At 48.2% G+C, this 7,228-nt stretch overlaps 1 long non-coding RNA gene across 1 annotated transcript; it reads right to left on the bottom strand.

Annotated features, from left to right (window-relative positions):
• Positions 1 to 332: 332 nt before the first annotated feature.
• LOC138683461 (uncharacterized) lies at positions 333 to 1,491 on the bottom strand. Its single transcript, XR_011322985.1, has 2 exons — positions 1,384 to 1,491; positions 333 to 549 (listed from the first exon to the last, which is right to left on the bottom strand). It is a non-coding gene; the product is annotated as an uncharacterized lncRNA (long non-coding RNA).
• Positions 1,492 to 7,228: the final 5,737 nt, after the last annotated feature.

The following is a 7,228-nucleotide window of genomic DNA, read 5'->3' on the forward strand; positions in this document are numbered from 1 at the left end:
TAAATGGATGTCCCAAACTCACTGCATTTTGCCCCAAACCCCTCCCCTACTCCTGAGGGAAAGGGAAACAAAAAACCCAGTAAAACCCTTATACTACCCAGGACAACCCATTCTGGTGGACCTCCCAACAGTGGGAGAGGTGCCTCTAACCCTTAAAACTCCACTGAACGCCTCTTCATGGGTAGCTGCTGATGCACATGGAAAAGACCACCAAATCCACACGCGATGGATAATACCCTTGTTTTAATCTATGTACGTTTTATATTTGCATTTTGTAGAACCAAAGAGAAGTGGAGAAAGACGGCAAGGGACCCATGTTAGTCCTAACTATATTAATTGTTATTTGTGTTATCAGTTTATTGTTATTTGTAATTTTTGTCTGTTATTATAGGGAAAGATGCTTTGGGGAGCCTTTTCCCTCATCCTGATCCTTTCCACCAGAGGACAGGGAAAAGATGCTCCAGATTTAGCTTGGAATTTGATTCAAGGTTTCATGCACCTCCGGAATGACACCAGTCAAGGTATTTGTACAAAGGAATTCAATTTGGCCTCATTGTTGCCGAAAAACTTGGAATAAAGAACTTATCAACACCAATTTAGTGTAGATAAGCAGACACTTCTTTATTAACGGCCAGGTGCGCAGGTGAGTCCTCTCACGAACCACGCACACCTGAACACCAAAATCATACACCTTATATTAAACTTATTCATACATATTCATTAGATTTCCGAGAAATGTTATGCATATTCATTAGATTTCTGGGAAGTTATTAGCATATGTAAATGTCCTTTACGCAGGCGCAGTGAAGGTCTCTGGTGGTCTTCAGAAGCCCTCTGGTGGTCTTCCATAGTCTTCCTCACTTGTCCGCTTCTTGACCTCTCTTAGGTGATTCTGCGCAGTACGATTCTCACCATCATCTATATTAGTTTACATAAAAATGCACACTATGCCTATTCTTAAATTTAACCTTTCTAACAATTGGTCCTTCAGTCACACCATCTTATTAATATTCTTATGTTAAGACAATCATTGGTTAATCTCACTTAACTCTACTGATTGGAATCCTCGATAATTAGATCGAGGTGGGAAGGGTAAGGGGTTTCCAAGCAGCAAACTGGTGTCCATAACGGTTTCCTTAGTTTCCTAAACCAAAACACTACAAACCAACAAATCTTTGTCAAAGTTTCTGTGGTTAACTGATTTCAGACAATACTTGAATTCTTATAGTTACACATAGTACATTTTCCAAAGTTCCTAAGTTCCTATGACTACATTTCAAACTTAACACTCCCATACCTATGCTTCACAATTTTCTGCTTCTTAATCAAACCAAACTCTTTTATATAATTAGATTTTAATTTCTTTATCAAAATATTTGCAACATCATTAATCTAAATATCACCAATCTTGTGAAAACCAAATTGCTCCTGGAACAATGCTTCCGGGGGACCTTTCATGGCTCTAAAAAAAAACCAAAAAACCAAACCAAACAAAAACCCCAAACCAACCCTCCCTATTCAAAGATTTATCTTCTTCTCTGAGGAGGAAACCTTGAATCTTGTGATGTTGTTGTTAAAAGAACATGGGGTATATGGGATGTTAAATCTCACCAACGGAGAATGCTGTCTCACCTTACACAACGCAACCACCTCCTTAGAAGAAGCGTGAAAGAAGATGAGAGAAGTTACAGACAAGACTGGAGAACTTTTCCAAGCAATGCAACCAAGAGACTGACTTAACGGAGGATTGTTGCTGACCTCTCTCCTAATGTCCTTGGGACTCACGGGGTGGGGAAAATGGCTTGTTAGCATTGGACTCATGTGGTTATGTGGATTTTTTGTTCTTAATGGTTGGCTTTGCAATTGTTATACTGTTGCACTGTTCAAAGTTTATACTGTTTTGTACTGTTTGAAGTTTTGTACATGTTCTCTCTCTCTCTCTCCTTTTCTTGCTGTCATGGTTTAAGCCCAGCTGGTAACAAAGCACCACACAGCCACTCGCTTGCTCCCTCCCCTACCCCCGGCCACGGTGGGATGAGGAGAAAATATAAAGGCAGGCTCGTGGGTCGAGATAAGGACTGGGAGGGATCACTCACCACTTATGGTCACAGGCAAAAGACAGGCTCAACTCGGGGAAGAAACAAAATCAATTTAATTTACTACCAATCAAATCAAAACAAGGATAATGAGAAGTAAAACCAAACCTTAGAACACCTTCCCCCCACCCCTCCCTCCTTCCCGGCTCAACTCCACTCCCGGTTCTCTCTCCCTCCTCCCCCCATGACGCAGGGGAAAAGGGGATGGGGGTTGGGGTCAGCTCACCACACCTTGTCTCTGCCGCTCCTTCCTCCTCAGGGGGAGGACTCCTCACTCTTCCCCTGCTCTAGCGTGGGGTCCCTCCCACAGGAGACAGTCCTTCACGGGCTGCAGTTCCTCACAAACTGCCCTGGCATGGGTCCTTTCCATGGGCCGATCTTCAGTCACAAACTGCTCCAGTGCAGGCTTTCCCATGGAGTCACGGCCATCTTCAGGGGCATCTGCTCCACTGTTCACCTCCATGAGCTGCAGGGGGACAGCCTGCCATCTCACCATGGGCTGCAGGGGCATCAACCTCCTTGGGCGCCCCTCCTCCCCCTCCTTCTACACTGACCTCTGTATCTGCATAGGAGTTCCTCTCACATTCCAATCCCCCTACTCACTGCCGGTTCCCCTTCTTAAATATGTTATCCCAGAGGCACTACTGCCGTCACTGATTAGGTCGGCCTTGGCCAGAGGCAGGTCCGACTTGGAGCCAGGGGAGCTTCTAGCAGCTTCTCACAGGAGCCACCCCTGCCGCCCCTCCCATGCTACCAAAAAAACCCCCACCAAACCACGCCACACAAATCCATAACACTTGCTTTCTCCTTTCTTTATATCTAAATCGCCAGCCTGGGAGAAGACTATGGAGAATCCATGAAGATAATATAGACAATGTTTGAGTCACGGGGTGGTGTGAGAGACTGAAAGAGTTAATGTCTCAAACATTGTGGTGGGGCAAGTTCTGCTTAAAGACAAACCCTGCACAGCAAGGAACCAAGGTGAAAAGCCCATCCGCTCAGACATCAGCAACAGGAGGGGAAGGGCGTGCTGGAGGGTGCGCAGCTCCCTCTTCTGATAAGCTGTTCTGATACAAAGATCAAACAACGGCCACATCTGCAGGGAAGGAGAAGTTACTCCCCAAACAACCCCCAAGCCCAAAGGCTCACAAACTGCTCATTAGCCTGACGAGTTTGGGTGCCCACCTGAAGGAGGGGCAAGGATGATAAAAGGACACAAACTGAAGCCCCAGGCGTGCAAGCCCACCGGAACTGGACCCCTCAGCTGACTGGACCAACGCTGGACCCAGGACCAGTGAAATCTTTCTCTCTCTGTCTTCTTCTCTCTTTCCTTTTCCTTTTCCACAATCCCTACACCTCATCCGTTTCAAGATATAAACCGTTGACCAAGTCCGAGACTAAGAGTAGATCCAGCCTCTCTGAGGAGGAGTCTGGAAAGCAAGGGGGTCTGCTCTGAACCTCGTGACTCGACGGGAGGGATCTCCTTAGTCCCTGAATCAATGTATATGGTTACCCTGGGTTACATGGTTTACGGAAGTAGTCTTTGTGGCAGTACATTCCCCCCTCCCCCATCCTGCCAGCAGGAAACAAAACTTCTCCAGGAAGGGAGAAGGGGAAGGAAACCTTGGAGGCCGCAGGTTGAAATTTGAAGTGGCCAATCGAGATGCGCCAGGTACACTGAGGTGACCCTCCTAGCCAATAGAATTAAATGACCACAGGTCAGATTTGACAGGGGTATAAACGGGGTCCCGCCAGAGGACATGTTGGCCGTCCTCCTCGGAGCAGCGTGTCTGCATTCGGGGACTCCCCCTTGGGTCAGGGCACCGCCCGAGGTAACTCCTCGAGGGAGAGAGCCCTCAGCTTTTAGGTGAGTGATATGCGCATTTTGAGCCATCACTTTAAATCTTGGGGATTCTTAAGTCGGCCGTGTGGTATTAATTCTCTTTACATCATTGACCCTGTGGTTTTATAAAATGTTACCGGACTTCTAGCTAACTTTTTACTGAAGAATAAATCTGAGTTTTAACCCCTGTTGGATTTGGTTAGTTGTGCATCCATAACATTTTAAATTGGCGTAGTCGGCAGGATGGTGTTAATAGAGGAATTATTATGGAGGCACAGCTGCAGCCCTTCTCCCCCAGGTCTGGAATGGGTGAAGGAGAAGTGGTCCAACCCAGCAGTGGTCGTGGAGAGAGTAGAACTATGCCGCGGACCTTGTTGAGACGGTAAAGGCAAAGGTATTATGTGTGCCGTCCTGGGCGCCTGCTTGATTCAACCACAAAACCAAAAGAGTGATTTTGCTCAATGGCAGGGGGAAATGGATAAATTGAAAAGGGATAATGCTAAAAAGCAAGGAGAAATAGATTGTTTGAGGGTGGAATTGAGAAAAGGGAAGGAGCAGATGCATTTTTTGGAAATAAAGATTGAAAAGATGCTGGCACAAACAAAAAACCCCCCAGCATCACTCAAATCCGAAAGTTAATCACGGATATAGGGCGGGCAAACAGGGCGTGGTGCGTCAGAAAGGGCGTGGCGCGGCAGTTTGCGCGGCAGTTTGCGCAGGCAGGGCGTGCTGGTAGGGCGCAGCCCCCCCTCTTCCCAGCTCAAGAAGGCTACTCAAGTGGTGGGTGTCGGCCCAGAGGGAGAACCAGGTATGGTTGCCACTGGGGTGAAAGCCATTGTTAGGAAAAATGTGGCAACCCAGACAGAGGTCCCATGTAAACATGCAGCTGTCCAGGTCTCTGGCTGCAGGGAGTGCCTGAGTCTATCACAAATGATGGAGGTCAGCGGGGACACCTCTTGTGTGATGTGTGACCAGGTGAATGATCTGCTCAGCCTGGTGGTAGAGCTGAAGGAGGAAGTGGAAAGGCTGAAGAGTATCAGGCAGTGTGAGAGGGAGATAGATTGGTGGGCCCACACCCTACCATCCCTGAGGCAGAGGCAGCAGATGGAGGCTCCGCAAGAAGCGGAGCTTCCCCTGCCCTCCTGCCACCAGGCAGGAGGGGACCTAAGAGATGGAGGGGAATGGATACAGGTCCCTGCTTGGGAAGGCAGGCGAATCGCCTCCCGGTCTCCCTCACCTTCCCAGTTGCCACTTCACAACAGGTATGGGGCTCTGGAACTTGAGGACCGGGCCAGTGAAGATCAGGGTGTAGATGAAGTCCTATCTAGGGAGGTGCCTAGGCCTAGTCGGGCAGCCCCATGCATTCTCACATCCTCTGAAAAAAGAAAAAGGAGGGTAATTGTCGTAGGCGACTCCCTTTTGAGGGGGACAGAGGGCCCAATATGCAGACCTGACCCATCCCACAGGGAAGTCTGCTGCCTCCCTGGAGCCCGGGTAAAAGACATTACCAGGAAACTCCCTGGTCTGGTTCGGACCTCTGATTATTACCCATTGCTGGTTGTGCAGGTTGGCAGTGATGAGATTGCAGAGAGGAATCCAAAGGCAATCAAAAGGGATTTCAGGGCACTGGGATGATTAGTAGAAAGATTGGGAGCACAAGTAGTGTTTTCCTCAATCCCTTCAGTGGCAGGGAAATACACTGAAAGGAACAGGAAAACACACCTGGTTAATACATGGCTCAGAGGCTGGTGCCATTGGTGGAATTTTGGTTTTTTTGATCATGGGGAGGTTTACACAGCACCGGGCTTGCTAGTGACAGATGGGTGTCCAGCTATCTCAAAGGGGTAAGAGAATCCTCGGTCATGAGATGGTGGGGCTCATAGAGAGGGCTTTAAACTAGGTTTGAAGAGGGAATGGGATAAAACTAGGTGCACCGGAGATGAGCCTGGGAGCAGCATGCTGATGTCAGGGGTGGATTCGATAACCCAGCTCAAATGCATCTATGCCAACGCACGCAGCATGGGCAATAAACAGGAGGAGCTGGAAGCCATTGTGCAGCAGGATAGCTATGACTTAGTCGCCATCACGGAAACATGGTGGGACGAGTCCCATGACTGGAGTGCTGCAATGGATGGCTACAAGCTCTTCAGAAGGGATAGGCAAGGTAGAAGAGGTGGTGGGGTGGCTCTCTATGTTAGGGAATGTTTTGACTGTACAGAGCTACACGATTGTGATGACAAGGTGGACTGCTTATGGGTGAGGATGAGAGGGAAAGCCAATAAGACAGATATTGTGCTGGGAGTCTGTTATAGACCACCCAACCAGGTTGAAGAGACGGATGAATCATTCTACAAGCAGCTGGCAGTAGTCTCAGAATTGTGTGCCCTTGTCCTCATGGGGGACTTTAACTTTCCAGACATCTGCTGGAAATACAACACAGCAGTGAGTAAACAATCTAGGAGGTTCCTGGAGTGTGTGGAAGATAACTTCCTGACACAGCTGGTGGGTGAGCCAACCAGGGGAGGAGCCTTGCTAGATCTGTTGTTTACGAACAGGGAAGGACTGGTGGGAGGTGTGATGGTCGGAGGCCGTCTTGGGCTTAGCAACCATGAAGTAATAGAATTTTCAATTCTTGGTGAGGCAAAGAAGGTGGTCAGCAAAACCACCACTATGGACTTCCGGAGGGCAAACTTTGGCCTCTTCAAGGCACTGGTTGAGAGAGTCCCTTGGGAGATGGTCCTGAAGGGCAAAGGGGTCCAGGAGGGATGGACATTCTTTAAGAAGGAAATCTTAATGGCTCAGGACCAGGCTATTCCCATGTGCCGCAAGTCTCTTCTGTCAGGTGGCTGGAGATAGGACAAGAGGAAATGGCTTCAAGTTGAGGCAAGGGAGATTTAGGTTAGATATTAGGAAAAATTTTTTTACTGAGAGGGTTGTCAGACATTGGAATGTGCTGCCCAGGGAAGTGGTTGAGTCACCATCCCTGGACGTATTCAAAAAGCGAGTGGACGGAATACTTCAGGACATGGTTTAGTGGGCATGGTTGATGGTTGGACTCGATGATCTTGAAGGTCTTTTCCAACCTAACTGATTCTATGATTCTATGATTCTCTATGGACCCTGAGGATTGGGATGGGAACAGTTGGGGAGACTCTGATGGAAACAGCTCTGAAGAGGTAGAGGAATTTCAAGAAAGAGAAGTGCGACCCCTTATTAAAACCGAATTGCTAGAGGGGAAAGCTAGAGAACAGAGGGAAGCACCAGCAACCCCATCCCCTCGGGAAGAGAA

The sequence above is a fragment of the Haliaeetus albicilla genome, chromosome W (assembly GCF_947461875.1).
Source record: "Haliaeetus albicilla chromosome W, bHalAlb1.1, whole genome shotgun sequence".
In the NCBI taxonomy this organism is placed as follows: domain Eukaryota; kingdom Metazoa; phylum Chordata; class Aves; order Accipitriformes; family Accipitridae; genus Haliaeetus; species Haliaeetus albicilla.